Here is a 20276-nt window from a genome sequence, read left to right as displayed (position 1 = left end):
GTACCGCCGAATTGCTCAACACGTGGGACGTGAGGTCTCCACAGTACATCGATGTTGTCGCCAGTGGTCGGCGGAAGGTGCACGTGCCCGTCGACCTGCGACCGGACCGCAGCGACGCACGGATGCACGCCAAGACCGTAGGATCCTACGCAGTGCCGTAGGGGACCGCACAGCCACTTCCCAGCAAATTAGGGACACTGTTGCTACTGGGGTATCGGCGAGGACCATTCGCAACCGTCTCCATGAAGCTGGGCTACGGTCCCGCACACCGTTAAGCCGTCTTCCGCTCACGCCCCAACATCGTGCAGCCCGCCTCCAGTGGTGTCACGACAGGCGTGAATGGAGGGACGAATGGAGACGTGTCGTCTTCAGCGATGAGAGTCGCTTCTGCCTTGGTGCCAATGATGGTCGTATGCGTGTTTGGCGCCGTGCAGGTGAGCGCCACAATCAGGACTGCATACGACCGAGGCACACAGGGCCAACACCCGGCATCATGGTGTGGGGAGCGATCTCCTACACTGGCCGTACACCACTGGTGATCGTCGAGGGGACACTGAATAGTGCATGGTACATCCAAACCGTCATCGAACCCATCGTTCTACCATTCCTAGACCGGCAAGGGAACTTGCTGTTCCAACAGGACAATGCACGTCCGCATGTATCCCGTGCCACCCAACGTGCTCTAGAAGGTGTAAGTCAACTACCCTGGCCAGCAAGATCTCCGGATCTGTCCCCCATTGAGCATGTTTGGGACTGGATGAAGCGTCGTCTCACGCGGTCTGCACGTCCAGCACCAACGCTGGTCCAACTGAGGCGCCAGGTGGAAATGGCATGGCAAGCCGTTCCACAGGACTACATCCAGCATCTCTACGATCGTCTCCATGGGAGAATAGCAGCCTGCATTGCTGCGAAAGGTGGATATACACTGTACTAGTGCCGACATTGTGCATGCTCTGTTGCCTGTGTCTATGTGCCTGTGGTTCTGTCAGTGTGATCATGTGATGTATCTGACCCCAGGAATGTGTCAATAAAGTTTCCCCTTCCTGGGACAATGAATTCACGGTGTTCTTATTTCAATTTCCAGGAGTGTATATTCAGTTCGAGTACTTTCTAGAAGTATCCACAAATGTCAAGAATCACTGTGCTGGAATGTTCTGTAGCTGTATGTATACTGTACATGTTCTGGCTGGAGGCAGTTTGCTCCGTGCTCTTGTATATGCAAGTGCTGAATAAACCTTTCTTAAGTGAAGCTTGTGTTCATCATTCATCTAAGGATGACTTCTTCTACGTGACATTATTCTGGTGGAGATGCTGGGTATTGGAATTTGTGATAGCGCACATTATCAACAACACAGTGCCCCCCTCCCCCCCACCGGGCCATCGGCGACACACAACAACAGAAGTGCCAGGCTGAAGATAAATTAAAGTGCAGGGCACAGCGTCCAGGAGAAACTACAGCATCTTACATACAAAATGTCTTGGAGCTGTGTAAAATAGGGGATCCTAGAATGAAGGAGGAAGATAAGGTTGCACATCTCATGAAGGGTGTTACTGAGGACATGTATAAAGCCCTTCTCCTGAAGGAGGTGGAGGTTTCGACAGCAGACGACTTCAGAAAATGGTGCCAGTATATCGAGACAATGCATCAAAAAAGAATGACATGCAAGAAGTTTGATCAGCTTCCAAACATCATATCAATGTCTCTGATGGAGGAAGCAAATGATTTCGTAAGTGTTCTTCATCAGATAGTGAGAGAGGTAGTCCAGAAGGCACTTGGATTGCACGGTGAGCAAAAAACCGAGAGGCTTCAAGAGGTCGTAAGGGAGGAAATGGAACAGACATTGAACCCAATCTCTCAACCTTCATTTCCCTTTAAAATGGTGAAAAAGTCGAGACCCAGATGGAGTTAAGTTCCTACAATGCTGCATGAGGAACCTGTTTGGGCTCCAAGGAAGACTGACGTCTGGAGGACCCAGGATAACCAACCAGTATGTTTCCACTGCGCACTACCGGGACATGTGGTGCGCTATTGGTGAGAAAGGCAGCGGATATTTGATGACACCCGCACCAGAAGACAGCAGACTGATCTTAGCCGACACCAACTCTGGGATGACGAAGATGAACAACAAGATGTGGGTGCAGGACGACGTAGGCCACAATCGCTGCCAGCTAGCCGCTGGAGAGGACGCTCCCTAACACACCGATAAAGGTCTCTATTGGTGTTTAGAAGCTCCAGCCAATCACCTAGCCACCGCAACATGGAAAACTAAAGGGTGCGACCTTCCTTGGAGGTGAGGCTGCTGAAGAGAAAAATACTCCACCGTCGATCACTACAAAAATGATAGGAAACTACATTGATATCTCATGGATGGCCAACCAGCCCATACTCTTGTGGACTCTGGAGCATCATATTCAGTCATTTCAGAGAAGTAGCATCGCCAGTTGCAGAAAACAGTATTTGTCAACAACAAAACATCTCTGCTGAAGGTTGTCACCAGTGGCCCTCATCAGGAAGAAGGATGGCAGTTGGCGCTTTTTTGTTGATTACAGGAAGCTTAGTAAGGTAACTAAAAAGGACATTTACCGTCTTCCACGAATTGATGATACACTAGATTGCCTGAAGGGGGCTACATTTTTCTCAACCATGGACATGTACTCGGGATACTGGCAAATCCAAGTAGATGAGGTTGATCATGAGAAAACTGCATTCATCACTCCAAGGGCCTATATGAGTTTAAGATAATGCAGTTCGGTTTGTGTAATGCACCAGCAACTTTTGAACGGATGATGGATAATCTTCTATGTCACCTGAAGTGGATGATGTGTCTTTGTTATTTAGATGACATTACAGTGTTCTCAGAGACATTTGCTAAACATATAAAAAGACTGAGGGCCATTCTTAACTGTCTCCAACATGGCGGACTGAAACTTAATCCAAGAAAGTGTCTCTTTGAAGCAAAAGAAATCAAAATACTTGGACATCTTGTGTCAAATGAAGGCCACTCCAAGAGTTGTTATAAGCTGCTGCTAAATTTATGTGGGGTGGTGCTCAACAAGATTCTTTCAATGTGCTGTGAAAATCTCTGACGACTGACCCTGCACTTGGTCTGTATGATGAGAAAGCACCTACAGAACTACACACAGATGCCAGTGGGTATGGGCTTGGTGCTGTTCTGGTGGAAATTTCAGATGGAAAAGAGAAAGTTATAGCTTATGCTTCTAGGACACTTACAAAAGCTGAGAGAAACTACTCAACTACAGAAAGAGAATGTCTTGCTGTGATCTGGGCCATGTGCAAATTTCGACAGTATCTCTATTGAAGGCCATTCACAGTTGTTACAGACCATCATTCACTTTGTTGGTTGACAGGTCTTAAGGATCCAATAGGATGACTCACCCAGTGGGTGCTATGTCTTCAAGAGTATGACATTACCATACTGTTCAAGAGTGGAAGAAAACACCAAGTTGTCAACTGTCTCTCAATAAACCCTGTGCAAGACCATCAAGACTTTGATGAAGATAGTGACTGTCTCACTGCACTCCAGGATCTCTCTGCTGAGCAGAAGGACAGCAAGATATCTCAAATTATGTCTGCCTCAAATCAGTCAGATGATGTGGAAGGACAATTTAAGGTAGTTAATGGATTACTTTGCAAGAAAAACTTTGATCCGTTTGGAAAGAACTGGCTACCAGTGATTCCTAAACACATGCGCTTAGATGTTCTACAGAAATTCCATGCACACCTGAGGCCAGACATTTAGGATTTATTAAGACCTATGATAGAATCCACAAGAGATTTTTCTGGCCAGGTTTATTTAGGAGTGTCCGTCATTATGTGTCGCACTGGAAATAGTGCCAGAGGAGAAAGGCAGTTCCTCAGAAATCACCTGGCCAACTCATACCAATTCCATCAACCAAAATGCCTTTCCAGCGTGCAGGGATTGAGCTCCTCAGATGATTGTCTACTAGTGGCAATAGACGGATTATTGTTGCACTGATTATCTGACATGCTATCCCACTACAAAAGCCATGAAAGTAGCTGAAGCATTGAATGTAGCCAAATTCATCATGGAAGACAAAGTGCCCCAAGGTTATTAATTACAGATTGAGGGAAAGTTTTTCAGTCGAATCTTGTGACAGAGATAACCCATTGATGCAACATTACTCATCACATAATGACTGCCTACCATCTGCAAACTAACGGGCTTACTGAATGCCTTAATAAGACCTTGGTCGACATGCTATCAATGTTCGACAATGTTGAGCAGAGCCACTGGGATGAGGTGCTACCTTTCGTGACATTTGCCTACAACACCGCCAAACAAGGCACCACAGGATTTATGCCATTTTTCCTGGTGCATGGATGTGAGGTGACTACGATGAGGATACTGTGTTTCCATTACATCCCAATGATGTGGATGACGACTGCATCGGCTAGGTGTTAACCAGAGCTGAGGAAGCTCGGCAGTTAGCTCGACTCCACATGCTGCAGGCTCAAGAAAATGATCACCAAAGGTATGACACAGGTCACCGCCCTGTTATCTTCCAGCCTGGTGACCTCCTCTGGATCTTCCCTCCTGTTCAGAAGGTTGGTGTCTCTGAGAAGCTCCTCAGGTGCTACTTTGGACCTTATAAGATTGTAAGACAGTTGTCTGATGTTACTTATGAAGTTGAAGATATGGTCCATGTCCTTTGTATGAAGCCCCATGAGGATCCTGCCACCCAGAGTAAATTCGAAGCTTCGGCAACAGGCAACAAGCGGAATGGTGACGAAGAGTGTAGCAGCAAAAGAAGTTCTAAGAAGATCACCGCCAGGGCAAGTATCAGTCATCAGAAGTTGGAGTATGCAGGACTGATGACTTATTTCCAGACTAGGAGGACGTTTTGTTAAGGAGGGAGCAATGTCACAGAAGAAGCTGAGTAGTACCGTGGTGTAGTGATTATGCTACTAGACTGTTGAATGTAGGGTTGTGAGTTCAGAGCTCATCTGGAGTGTACCATTTTAATTTCTATATTCAGTTTGAGTAAATTCTAGAAGTGTCCACAAATGTCAAGAATCATTTTACTGGAATGTTCTGTAGCTGTATATATACTGTATGTGTTCTTGCCAGAGGCAGTTCGCTCCACACTCTTGTGTGTGCAAGTGCTGAATAAACCTTCATTAAGTGAAAGTAGTGTTTGTCATTCATCTAAATACACCTTCTTTTATGTGACAATATGTTTGTATTTATGCTTTATGTCATACGATGATGTATTCTGTTTCATACTATTTCGGTGACACCTGGTGGTTGATCATAATATCTCAATCTTCATTCAGCTCTTCAGCAAACATGAGCATATATACCCAGTGTAATATGCATGATATTTTATGTATGAGTTTTACTTATGATATGGCATTATATTAAACCTTACATATTCTTGAAATTTCTTTTTATGTGACATGATATATTGTGCAGATGGTCGAGATTCTTTGAAGTGTAGTGCATAAGGTATGTATTATATCAATAGTTTGTAAAAAATTGTTACATAGATATTGTTACAACTTCAAGTTAAACAAATATATTTCAAGGACAACACAATACATGTAAGTCACAGATCAAGTAAACAAAGTAAGACGTGTGCACACTGTAACTGTCAAATCAGCACTGAGTCCAAGTCTAGCAGCCGCTGGCTGACTGGCCGCTTAGGTGGCACGGCTGCTGCATGGCTGGCAGACAACGCCGCATGTAGAGGACACGCGTAACTGTGAGACAGCACTTTGAAAGATCAGCGAGTCACATCACTTTTCCCCCCTTTGAATTTTTTGCACTGGTCTTGATGGAGGTGGCCTGTAGATTGCAAACGCCCATAGGTTTTGTTTGACTGGCCGTAAAGTCTCAAGGAGGAGTCTTCTCGTACGGACGGAAGTGTCCCCGATGATAACGGGTCAAGATGACAGGAGACATGGGGGTCAAATCTGCTGGGGCCCCGTGCCCCAATCTGCCCATTGTGGCAAGTCCAGTTGTTATAACAGGAGACATGGGTGATGTGTCGGCATCCGTAGGAGAAGGAGGCGAGTAGAGTTGCTCCGACAGATAATGGTCATCTGGTTCCTGCATGGGCACGTCTCCTGGTGGTGTCAGTTCTTGTGCTGGCACTGAGATGATGGTGAGAGGGCTGCGTTGTGAGTAATGAGAGATTCCAAGATCCCAAGCATCAGATAGAGCCGAAGGTGGTGTAGCAGCATTCGGAACAGGCATTGCCGGCACACGAGGCTGAAGCTGGTCCGAATGATGCACTGCAACACCCTTGTCTGTCTGGATTTCATACAGGCGTCATCCATGGTGTCGTAAGATGCGGCCAGGACTCCATTTTGGCCGCCTGCCATATCCCTGTACCTGTACAAGGTTGCCGGCGGTGAACCGGCCAAGCAAAGGCACCCGCAGCCATGAGGTGGAAGGCCACAGAAGATGAAGTAGCGTGCGGGGCTGTCGGCCATGTAAGAGCTCAGCCAGGATGTGGTCGCCCATGGGGGTGAAACGGTAAGAAGCCAGAAATTGGAGAAGTGCATCAGCAGCAGCAGAAGAAGTCAGAAGTTTCCTCATCTGAGCCTTAAATGTGTGGACCAGTCGTTCAGCCTCACTGTTTGACTGTAGGTATTTAGCCTGTAAAGGTTTACCTCCAATACCTGTAATCAGTACACACTCTATTTTTAGACAAAACACTTCAACTGCCTCTGGAAGGCATCAAGTGACCATATTCCATCAGAATTTTAGTGTCTTAGAGAAAGAAAATTGTAAACCTTTAGTTCCAGAGTCATCACATAGAGAAAATTGTAAGCCTTCAGTTCCAGAATCATTACTTGGTACAATCATGTAAAAAACAGGACCCCAATGGTTTAGAGAGAAAGAAAAACAGACATGAATTACTTACCCTCATGCAAATCAACATTCACTATATCAGGAGTAAATTATTAGAGTTAGAACTCTTTTGTAAGATAAAAATATGTGATGTTTATTTATTGAGAAATTTGAACAAATGATAAGAAAAATTTTAAAACTCAAAACAAATGTTGCAGTATGTGGTGGTTTCAGCATAGAATTGTTAGGCTCAAGGCTCAGATGATCACAACTCAAAAACATTTTTAAACCTACTCAGATCATTAAATTTATGTTGTACTCACAACACATGGGAATGCCTGCTTGAACAATATTATAGTTAATTTCTCACGAGACCTATACAGCAAATGAATGTTTCACAGCTCATGATCCTGGCACACCATTATGCACAGTCAGATAGTGATTATGTGGCTGCAAATAAGGAGCCACACATGACACGAGTTAAAAGTCAAAAACAAGAATGTTTTTATGTTATTCATGGACTGCCCTAGAAAAGCAAATGGGCGATATATTTATGAGTACAATGTCTTCAGATCAACTGTTGAAACTCCCTTTAATAATTTCTTTAAGTCAGTTACTGACTTATGGTACTTTTTCTCATTACTGAAAAGAAATTACTAAACCAACGAAAAAGGGAAAAATCTTAAATCTTTCTCCGGTATCAGAGGATAGGTGCTTTCAATGAACAAAATGTGTAAAAATAAATAATTGCAAATGTGGCACAGAGCATTGGGATATGTATAAAAAAACATTGACAAGCTGAGCTTAAATTTTCCAAACTGATTGCCTATGGAAACAACAGAGAAGGAGCTCCCAACAAATGCAAGACTACTTGGAGTCTTACAACACAAAAATCCACATATACCCAAACGGAAGACTTCTGCTTGAGCCAGAAATACTCAGTAACTACATTATTACTACAGTAAATAAATTAAGATTAAAAATTAAACAGCCAATCATATCAGTTTCTTAGAGGTCATGAATTCCATCAGGATCTTGTCACACACATAGATATAGTACATGCTGTTTTAAAATTTCCATAGTCAAAAGGTGTGGGCTGTCTATCTACACAACAAAAAAGGACATAACATCATATTTGCAAACTGTCTGCTTGTATTATGAATTAGAATTTGGAGTTTTTCCTGATCAACTCAAAATTTCATAAGTTATACCTATGTACGAAAAGGGAGAAATGCATCTACCAGAACTATAGACCAGTGTCTGCCACTCCTATCTTTTCCAAAATATTTGAGCAATTTTTCACCAACAGCTTACTAACTATTTTGAAGAACATGATGATTTTTGTAACAGACAACATGGTTTTTGACAAGGGAAAAATGCCACTTCTGCAGACATGGAAACTGTTAATCAGACAGTAATTTCATTTGAAAATAAGAATATGGTCTCTCTTGAACTATTTGATTTGAGTAAGGCATTTGAATGTGTCTGCTTTTACATCTCACTAGCCAAACTACAGTATTATGAAATAAATAATACAGCATTAGAAATAGTTAATTCTTATCTAAATAACAAAAAAACATTTGTGTTATAATTAATTCTTATATAAATAACAATTGACAGCGCACGTCTCTTGGAGTGCCGAGCCAAGTCGGACGGGTTGTGTCACCGACTCGCTAGGTGCTCAGCGGGCAGTGCGGCACTATGTTTTCGAAGTTTTTCAAACTGTTGCATCCTTGAGGCCCCCGATTACCAGATATACATTTAGCGGTTCTCAGCTGACGCTATCCAATTACAGGAGCCCAGGATCACACTTTATTAATAATTATATTACAAATTAATATCACCAGTTACAGTTACATTTTCAGCAAGTACACCAAGTACTTTCATCCATACATGTATTTTCTCATCATTTCTAACTTTTCTTCAGAAGCGGGTACACAATGTAAAAGGCATATTACTATACACACAACTAGGTCTACTTTGAGTCTTCGGGTCGATTCCACAATGCCAGGTCTTGTAGGCGATGACATCTCGATCAGCAAAAGATTCAAGTCCAGGTAGGGAGGAGTTTTCACAATGAACAATGGCTAGAGTAAACCAACCACTACCTGAATTTCCAGTAGCAACATCGAGAGTAAAATTAACCCTGCACCCAAGAAAGAATATAGGTCCATTTAATACCACTGAGTGGGCTGTTCCATTTGTTCCTAGTTTATTCTCCAAGCTAATAATATGTTTGTAGACAGGCATGCGGTAGCGGCGTTGATGATGGGACGAGGCATAGTGCTTCAATGCTGTTGCAGATGGAGCTCACAGCGGAATGGTTCTGCTGGCGTGCACTGCCCGCTTATATAGAGAGCAAGTGACCTTGATTACGTAACGCGCTCTGCAAGCGCTCTGCAAGCGCGAGCAGGCAGGCGTTATAGCGTACACGCGCTGTCATTTCAAAATAGACATTATTCCTAGAAGAAAGTCACATCTGGTGTGCCTTGGGTCTCTGTCCTCGGACAATCCTTCTTCGTTTGTTGCAATTAATGATTTGCCACATTCTGTCAGTCATCTGCTATGTGGGTGATAAAACTTTAATCACCACAAATAGCGATATGTCAGACTTACCCCAGAATTACAGTATTCTACCCTCCAACACTAAACAGATTCTTATCTAATAAACTATTATGTAATCCAGAGAAAACTCAACATTTTCAACTGTGACTAGCTAATAACATAGAATCAAAATCTGTGAAACTGCTTGGAATACCCACTGGTTTCAAAGTAATCAGGCAACACCTCATCAACCATGTCTGCAAATAGATATCACAGGTGTCCTCTCTCATATGGAAATTAGCTGATATAGTGAGTAATAATTATCTTAAGACAGCTTACTTTGTGCTTTTTCTGTCTCACATATCTTATGGGCTGTTGCTATGTGGTCACCCATATCATGTCAGTGATGTAGTACTTATTCAGAAAAGAGGTCACAAATAATGTATAAATTTGGTCCAAGGGAACACTGCCGTCCTTTATTCGCCAAGATCAAAATACTGACAGTGGTAAACCTCTATATCGATGCATCACTGATAGATGCTAAAAACAGAGTAACAGAGTTAACACCAAAGAGAAAAAACATAACAGAATTAACACCAGAAAGAATATACACTGTCATGACACTGGAAGCAAAAAGAGTATTGACATTCTTAGGCATAGGCTGATGAAAATAGGCAACTTTCACAAAGTGAACTGTCTGAAATTATTTAATAAACTGCCATATTCTGCACTCGATATGCCTCTCATAATTTTACAAGAAAGTTGTATAATTGGTTAATAAAAAATCCATTCTGCAGCTGAAGAGAATTCTGGGATACATTTAGTATAGAAGTTGAGTTTTGAGGTTATAACTGCAATTCTGTACAACTGATTAAAGTAGGATTAATCATTTGTACATGTAACATGAATATTAATTAATATAGTGTTTGCTGTTGTTTCATATCATAATTGCAAAGCCCATTTCACTACATGTGGCCAATGGCAAATAAAGAATCTGAATCCAAACAACAGGAATTTTACCATTGTAACAATCCCCTAACTTTCCTCCCTTATCTTTTCACCTATGAGTTGAATTAATATATTTTTCTCACTCATGTCAAGGTATAGACCATGCTTTATGTATCCCTGCCTCCCAATAGCAGCAACTGTTGCAGCACAGCTGCGAGCCCTGCTCGAACTGAGTACCAGTCTCATCAGTCCCTGCTTAACCTGACTGATGGATTTGTTCATCGAGGGTTGATCCTGCTGCTGCAGAACTTGAGTAAATCTGTATTTATGTGTGAAGTTGCTGCACATAGCTTATCCAGGCCCCTCCTGATACTATGTTCTCCATTTTCCACCAGCCAGTTGCTTGCTCCTCCAAGTATTAATACCAGTTTGTCCTTACTCAAATCCTTAGTGCCCATAAAACATCTATACCTGCCAAGTGTAGCACAAGACTTTACAATATTTGTGGTCTGGCACCCTGATTCAAGTTTTTCCTGCAAATGTTAGCCTACACCTCTCCCATGATTGGTACCAAGCAGTAAAACATTTCTTTTTTTGTTCAACATCTTTTCTGATCCATATCTTAAATTATTATAATGATTTGCTGTGTCATACTTCCTTCTATAGCTGAAAAATAATAGGCTTATCTGTTCTCGAGTTCAGCGATAGCAATAGAAGTATGCAAACTACACCCTTTTCATCTCTTTCCTGTAATCTTATCTCCCTCCCCCCCCCCCCCCCCCTCCCTCCTACTGCTTTAATTCAGGGTTCAAGGCCTCTGTCTCTCCTTTGGTTCTGTCATCTTCCTGTTTTTAAATATAACCTGTATATCTGTAGGAGGACCTCATTGGGAATTCCTTCTTCTGTCCCACTGCAGTCACCTGCAGTGAAACTGCAACTCACTGCCCCCACACACCCACAAACCAATCGTGAACTATTAACTAACTTGCAGCAGCATGTACATTTGTCACCCATAGTCATTCTGTTGTATATAATTACACATATATATACAATTTGCTGGGCTAAAATGTCTTTTTTACAGTATGTGACTACTGGAATGCTCTTAAGCTTAGCATTTGCCAAAAAGTGTTTTATGAAACACTTAACCTGTAGCCCAGCATTTCTGCCATTATTTGTGATTTAACTCATCATTTGGTGCCCTCATATTCAAATATACAGATTTCTTGCTTGTGCTTAACAGTTTTTACCTGATGTGGCACTTCATTACTGAGACAGCATGTTTATGCATTTCAACAGTTCATGCTAAAATCAATCTTGATAGATATTGTCTCTCTATGGCCACATCTCACATTTGGGAAAGTCTTATGTAATAAATGAAATTGAAATATTCTGTGGATTACCATTTATTTGACACAATCGGACTATTTTACTGCTTCTTTTTTAACATGATAACTAAAATGATAAAATCAAACTAATCAGTTTCAATATGACAAAAACAAACCACCTACTTATCACACAATTTGTTTTAAAAATAAACAATGCAGTAATTAAAAGTAACAGAAAAGAAAACAGTGACTTAGTAGGGAGAGGTAAAGTAGAATAGGGAAACTGGTAAGAACAAAATGGAATACATTAGAAGTATTTAAATGCAGAAGAATTCTAATTATAAAGTGGTCAGAGAAAGGCAAAATAATATACTGGAAAGAACAGGTAGAAACTCTTAACACAAAAATTGATAGATCAGTAATATATCTGATGCAGCAATATTTCAACAGATTATCTCCTCCTCCCCCCCACCTCTCTCTCTCTCTCTCTCTCTCTCTCTCTCTCTCTCTCTCTGACAGTTTCTCTCTTCAAAGTAGTAAAAAGTAATAAGAAACTGTATTATAGGATGGTTCATGTTTGTTTACCTGAGCCAGCCAGTGTGATATGCTTTTTCTGTGCTTTTCCTGAAGCATTCTAGATGAATATTGAAATTATTCTAGTTTACAAGCCAGCTCCTATCTCATTTCTTACTGATTATCAAGTATTACGAAATAAAATAAATTCTTGCGTAGAATGTTTGTTATCAATGTTTTTTATTATGGAATACAGTAATTCATAATTTTGATGTTTTTATTTGAAAAATTTTCCACATGTATAATGACTTGTTCTATGATTAACCAACATCACAGATGTCCATTGAAGAAAAATAAACAATACAGGTAATTCATAAGTGGAGGTACATGGTACTGTACTGTTACTGACACTAATGTTCTGACTAATTTTAGATCTAATGTGTAGTGGTTTTAATACAGCGTTGTTAACAGTACGGATTCAATTATATATAACAGAGTCCATAAAATGTGCATTTAATAGTTGATTGATGCCGTATTCCTGGACTTCAGGAAGGCATTTGATACGGTTCCGCACTTACGTTTAGTGAAAAAAATACGAGCTTACGGAATATCGGACCAGGTTTGTGATTGGATTCAGGATTTCCTAGAAGAAAGAACACAACATGTCATTCTTAACGGTTCAAAATCTGCAGATGTAGAGGTAATTTCGGGAGTACCGCAGGGAAGCGTGATAGGACCTTTATTGTTTACAATATACATAAATCTACATCTACATCTACATTGATACTCCGCAAGCCACCCAACGGTGTGTGGCGGAGGGCACTTTACGTGCCACTGTCATTACCTCCCTTTCCTGTTCCAGTCGCGTATGGTTCGCGGGAAGAACGACTGTCTGAAAGCCTCCGTGCGCGCTCTAATCTCTCTAATTTTACATTCGTGATCTCCTCGGGAAGTATAAGTAGGGGGAAGCAATATATTCGATACCTCATCCAGAAACGCACCCTCTCAAAACCTGGCGAGCAAGCTACACCGCGATGCAGAGCGCCTCTCTTGCAGAGTCTGCCACTTGAGTTTATTAAACATCTCCGTAACGCTATCACGGTTACCAAATAACCCAGTTACGAAACGCGCCGCTCTTCTTTGGATCTTCTCTATCTCCTCCGTCAACCCGACCTGGTACGGATCCCACACTGATGAGCAATACTCAAGTATAGGTCGAACGAGTGTTTTGTAAGCCACCTCCTTTGTTGATGGACTACATTTTCTAAGCACTCTCCCAATGAATCTCAACCTGGTACCCACCTTACCAACAATTAGTTTTATATGATCATTCCACTTCAAATCGTTCCGTACGCATACTCCCAGATATTTTACAGAAGTAACTGCTACCAGTGTTTGTTCCGCTATCATATAATCATACAATAAAGGATCCTTCTTTCTATGTATTCGCAATACATTACATTTGTCTATGTTAAGGGTCAGTTGCCACTCCCTGCACCAAGTGCCTATCCGCTGCAGATCTTCCTGTATTTCGCTACAATTTTCTAATGCAGCAACTTCTCTGTATACTACAGCATCATCCGCGAAAAGCTGCATGGAACTTCCGACACTATCTACTAAGTCATTTATATATATTGTGAAAAGCAATGGTCCCATAACACTCCCCTGTGGCACGCCAGAGGTTACTTTAACGTCTGTAGACGTCTCTCCATTGATAACAACATGCTGTGTTCTGTTTGCTAAAAACTCTTCAATCCAGTCACACAGCTGGTCTGATATTCCGTAGGCTCTTACTTTGTTTATCAGGCGACAGTGCGGAACTGTATCGAACGCCTTCCGGAAGTCAAGAAAAATAGCATCTACCTGGGAGCCTGTATCTAATATTTTCTGGGTCTCATGAACAAATAAGGCGAGTTGGGTCTCACACGATCGCTGTTTCCGGAATCCATGTTGATTCCTACATAGTAGATTCTGGGTTTCCAGAAATGACATGATACGCGAGCAAAAAACATGTTCTAAAATTCTACAAGAGATCGACGTAAGAGATATAGGTCTATAGTTTTGCGCATCTGCTCGACGATCCTTCCTTCTTGAAGACTGGGACTATCTGTGCTCTTTTCCAATCATTTGGAACCCTCCGTTCCTCTAGAGACTTGCGGTACACGGCTGTTGACAACATCGGTAGCTCCGTGAGGCTATTTGCAGATGACACGGTTGTCTACAAGAAAGTAGCAACATCAGAAGACTCGTACGTACTCCAGGAGGACCTGCAGAGGATTAATGCATGGTGCGACAGCTGGCAGCTTTCCCTAAACGTAGATAAATGTAATATAATGCGCATACATAGGGGCAGAAATCCATTCCAGTACGATTATGCCATAGGTGGTAAATCATTGGAAGCGGTAACGACCGTAAAATACTTAGGAGTTACTATCCGGAGCGATCTGAAGTGGAATGATCACATAAAACAAATAGTGGGAAAAGCAGGCGCCAGGTTGAGATTCATAGGAAGAATTCTAAGAAAATGTGACTCATCGACGAAAGAAGTAGCTTACAAAACGCTTGTTCGTCCGATTCTTGAGTATTGCTCATCAGTATGGGACCCTTACCAGGTTGGATTAATAGAAGAGATAGACATGATCCAGCGAAAAGCAGCGCGATTCGTCATGGGGACATTTAGTCAGCGCGAGAGCGTTACGGAGATGCTGAACAAGCTCCAGTGGCGGACACTTCAAGAAAGGCGTTACGCAATACGGAGAGGTTTATTATCGAAATTACGAGAGAGCACATTCCGGGAAGAGATGGGCAACATATTACTACCGCCCACATATATCTCGCGTAATGATCACAACGAAAAGATCCGAGAAATTAGAGCAAATACGGAGACTTACAAGCAGTCGTTCTTCCCACGTACAATTCGTGAATGGAACAGGGAAGGGGGGATCAGATAGTGGTACAATAAGTACCCTCCGCCACACACCGTAAGGTGGCTCGCGGAGTATAGATGTAGATGTAGATAGTATAATCACAAGACTCTTTTTCTTGATAGTTGACTGTCTGTTCAAGGATGCCTTTTTGTTTGTCAGTGAAATTTGTAACAGACACTAATTGTGTTTCTCAAATTCTATGTAATGCTGCTCACTGTCAATGTGACATTATGATTACTTCTTACACAAAACTACAGGCAGGATTTCTTGTTGTTTTACAGGAGGATCTCCAGCCACTTCCACTGGACTACATCCCAGCTATTACACTGGCTTTCAAGGGTGCATCAGTAATGTGAAACTATCTGATAGGTTTATAAACTTTAGAGACTACATTACAGACAATAAGTCATCTTTACGATTTTGCCTCAGCACTGTATCGTAACACATGCTTCAGCTTCATGTCTGTGACATGATGTGTAACCATTTGATCGTGCAATAGCATGAACAGTCTCTGAGATTCATGTACCATTGGAGTATGTTTATTGCTATATGATCAGAAACATTGTTCCTAAAACAGTCTCCAAAATGTACTATTAAGAATGACAGCAAATTACTCAGATGAACTATCTGGCATGACATGAGAAGGATAAATCTGAAGAAACTGTTTTGTAAGTTTACTAACAGAACATATATTTCCTCAGGGTGTTCACTATATGAGCTCAATATTTGTAGTTACTGATGACATGAACTCTTATTGCTCATTTATGAAGATTTGATTGTTGCTGTACAAATTTGTATTATGAAAACAGAAGGAACATGACGGAAACTATGAAACTTCCATTCTTGTGATTTCTGAATATTTATAGGCATTCCATTTGCAAAACAAAATCTAATGTAAAAAATAAATGTACGCATTTCTCAGAAACCACGCTTTTAAGTTACACAGTTAGATCTTGAAGGGCTGGAAATAGATACAGAGTGGATGAAAACTAAATAGTTTAAGATTTTGGCTCCTTCTGTTGAAGGGAATCTTAAGCCTATTGGTGTAATTAATCTTGGTGTTTGAATGACCCACAAAAGTCCTCTGAAAATCTTTCAAAGAAGATTATACATGCAGAAATTTGTTTAATTCGCCTGTTCCATAATTTAGTAGAATCAGTTTTATGACTTTAAAATACACAGAAAATTCAGTTTTGAAGTGAGAGACCCAGTTTCTGTGGAAGTGATTCTCATTCAAAATACTGTCAGTATGCAATAAGAGTAAATTGAGATTTTCTGAGAGATGACAGTTTCCCTGTAACAGCTTCAAATGAGTAAACTATCTTAGAAATATCAGAAAAGAGAAGGATTTGTTTCAGCAGCAACAGGTTTTTTATATCATAAAGGGAGCTTTTTTCTAAATGTTAGGAAAAAGTATATATTTATTTAAATAAGATGTAATGTTTCACTGCAAAATATTTCCATTTTTTCAATTCCTTGTATTATTTTTGTAATGTGATAGTGAAGGAATGGAACTGGACAGTGTGGAAGTGCAGTAAATGTGTTAAAATGTTATGTGCCATAGAAGATGCTACAATCAATGTGTGTGTGTTCATTGCATTACTAGATGTAAACTTATTCTACTCTTTCTTCCAGTAGTTACAGCAAGGTTTCAAAATGTATGTTGTAAATGAGACAGCTACACAGAATCTTGTAATGAAAAATCAAGAAGTGATATAAAATATTTGATGATATGTGACAGAGAAATGATGTCTGGCAATATACAGTACTCATGAAAATTAAATTAAATTTCCTGGCCTTTTAATCAACATTTCTGCGTGTTATACACACAGACTGTAAAAGAGAAGTGAAATAAACATAAAAAATTAAAGCATTTATTTGAGAGAGACTGTTACAATATAGAGAAGACTAAATGATTAGTTACAGTTGGCTTTCCAATAGTTTGGTTCTTAGGTTGATAACATTATTTTAATTCAAGTTCGAGGTATCTGTAATGAAAAGTTCAATAAGAAGGGATTAAAGACTATATGAGGGAGAAAATCATAAGCTTGAAAGGAGAATTAAATAGGCCTATGCAAATGGTAGATAACTGAAAAAGACTGAAACAACAAAATATATATACTAGAAAAAGAGATAATGAGAGACTGTGGAATTTGAGATAATGAGAATGGAAAACACTGAAGGAGCCATCTACTAGGCACTGGATTGATTTGAACTTGCAGTTAATTATACTACAGTCAGATGTTTTTCGTTCAGTCTACAGTGCAAAAGCAAGTAATATGTCCACACAATTAACAGTATCTTATGTGGTCTCTTTAAGTCAGTTCTCAGTAACAGAGAGAACTGATTTAATGCTGAACTTTGAGATACTAAACTACATAAACTGAGAATGGTCTATTGAAGCATTCTGAAATCTTGCCATGAGCTCTCAAAATTTACATTAAGTGTTCTATCTTCCTCCTTTACACTCGTATCTGTTCTCTTTTCCTCTCTGATCAGTTTATTTCTGAATTTAGTAAAACCTAACAACTTAGATGTATAATTATTGCATAACACTGCCAATTGTTTATAATGGTTGATATAATGACAGCAAATAAATTGTATGTACAAAGTATGGCAATCTAAAAATATATAAAAATGTGTATGTTATAATAAGAACAAACCGAAATGTAATGTTAGTTTTATCTTTATATAAAACTGGCTGAGTGTAAATGATTTTATTGTGTTCTTTCTTTGCTAGAGGGCAATTTTTTTGCATCATACCATATATCATCTGTGTACAGTAATGTTCATTGAATTCTATGTGACACAAAAATCATGTAAAAATTTGTAAATATTGTAAACAATGTACAAAAGAGGATACTCATTGTTGAAGTATGTTTTGTAAAAATAAATAGTATAGTTATTTATTAAAGTGATGTCACCTTTTAACATACAGCAATTCATGACTGTGGAAATTTAATTGAAAAATGATTTTTCTGACGTTTCACCAGCACGAGTGGCTGGCATTGTCAAAGCTTCACCGTCCATTGCCAGTGGTGAACTGGAGCCAAGCTCGCGGGCGCAGACTATATGTACCTGGTGCGTCAACGTCCGAGGGCTTCTCCACGGTCATTTCCGGTGCGGTTCTCCTCTTGCTACCTGCGACGGTCGTTCATTGCAGTACGGGAAGCCAGGATCCGTTGACCTTAAGGCTTTCCTCTTTCTTGTTCAAACTGTTCGCGTGTTTTTGTATTTCTACAGCTTCTCTGAACAAGCGCATGTGATAGTGCTTCTCTACAGCCAGAACTTCCGTGTCGGCGAATTTTACTACGTGGTCGGTCTCATTCAGTGCGTGCTCTGCCATGGCCGATTTCTCCACCTGCCCCAACCTGCAATGTCACTTATGTTCTTTGATCCTGGTGTTGATGGATCATCCAGTCATTCCGACATAAACTTTTCCGCATGTGCATGGTATACGGTATATTCCCGACATTGCAAGTGGGTCTCTTTTCTCCTTCGCTGATCTAAGACACTCTTTGATCTTCCTTGTCGGTTTGAAAATCGTCTTTACACCATGTTTACGCAATATAGGGCCGATTCTGTCCGTCACTCTGGGAATGTATGGCAGAAAGGCCGTATCCGACATTTCTTTTTCTGGTTCCTTACTTCGCTGAGTGTTTGGCTCTGTTACACTTCTAATATAATTTTTGGAGTACCCATTGCTCCTCAGGACAGTTTCCAGGTGTTGCATTTCTCGTTTGAGGTGTTGCGGCTCACATATTCGTCCTGCTCTCGTTACAAGCGTACTAATCATGCCTCTTTTCTGGCTCGGGTGGTGGTTTGACAGTTTGTGCACCACCCGAGCCAGAAAAGAGGCATGATTAGTACGCAATGGAGGGTGAAGCTTTGACAATGCCAGCCACTCGTGCTGGCGAAATGTCAGAAAAATCATTAGATGAATGTCGGCCGAAGAACCCGAGACAGAAGCCAATAGGCAGCTTGTCAACAAGTGGCCACGAAAGCCTTAACAATTTTGTATTAATTGAAAAAACTGATTTCATTAAAATCAGCTGATTTATGATCATATCTCTCTAAATCTTACATTGATCTACATATTTTGCCTTGAGACAATGTAAGAAAGATGACAAAACATTTTTATTTTCCCACAATTTATTTTTGTTTTCATGTAATTCAGTGATAACAAGAAAAAAATTTTCATCTAAACTGCAAATTGGAATATTTACCATGTTCTTAAATTGCTGCTGGAAAAAGTTTGTTTGTTTGTTTGTTTGTGTGTCTGTGTGTGTTGTGTGTGTGTTCTTTTTTGCCCAATACCCCTGCTAAAAGCGAATTCCTTATCCTATCACTGCATCGAAAGAAGACAAGCAACAAAACTATTAGACAGGACGCCACAATACTGAAATATTGAATCATCCACAGATGAAAGATGTTTCATGTCATCCACAAAACAGTACCAGAAACAATTTATCTGGTGTAAAAAAAAAAAATTAAGCGACATTGCAGGTTGGGGCAGGTGGAGAAATCGGCCGAGGCAGAGCACGCACTGAATGAGACCGACCACGTAATAAAATTCGCCGACACGGAAGTTCTGGCTGTAGAGAAGCACAAATCTTTGTTCATATATTTGCTTCAATTCTTATAGGGAATTAGTAACTTTTTAGCTTGGTAGATTGAAAGATAGTCAACATGCTTAGTTCTAAGTCATTTGTTCACTGCTCTGCAAAAAACTGCACCATGCACAGTGTAGCCTCACTGTGAATGCTGTTCTGTAGCACAGGATGAATTAGTTGACACTTGGAAGCAACTGGAAATCACCATGGCTACTGTCAGATGATTGGCACCTGCTGTGAATCAGTGTGTTGGAAGAGATCCCAAGAATTGTATATTGGTGTTACCTCACTTATTATCATCTCCTGTGGATCCTGTCTGCTCTGCATAAAATATGGGATCTCGACCACTTGAATGTGAATGGCATTTCAGTGGTAGATATAGCCATCCTGTACAGGGTAGAGGGGGACCAGGGAGGACCCCCTGATCCTCCCCTAACCAACAACGTTGAGGTGCCGTCTTCCACTGAAAATGAAACAGTCTGGGCTCCAAGGTCATACTTTGGCCATTCCAGCAACTGACAGGGGATTTAAGAAGACTAGCCCTTGTGCACAGAGTTTCAACAAAGC

General features: G+C 40.7%; 1 pseudogene; it reads left to right on the top strand.

Moving 5' to 3' along the window:
- The window catches only part of LOC124594029, a 352828-nt pseudogene extending 334995 nt beyond the window's left edge, over window positions 1–17833 (top strand).
- The last annotated feature ends 2443 nt before the right edge of the window (window positions 17834–20276 follow it).

This window comes from Schistocerca americana, chromosome 2, assembly GCF_021461395.2.
Source record: "Schistocerca americana isolate TAMUIC-IGC-003095 chromosome 2, iqSchAmer2.1, whole genome shotgun sequence".
In the NCBI taxonomy this organism is placed as follows: Eukaryota; Metazoa; Arthropoda; class Insecta; order Orthoptera; family Acrididae; genus Schistocerca; species Schistocerca americana.
Note: the sequence above shows the minus strand (reverse complement) of the source record. Positions and strands in the feature narration are given on the sequence as shown.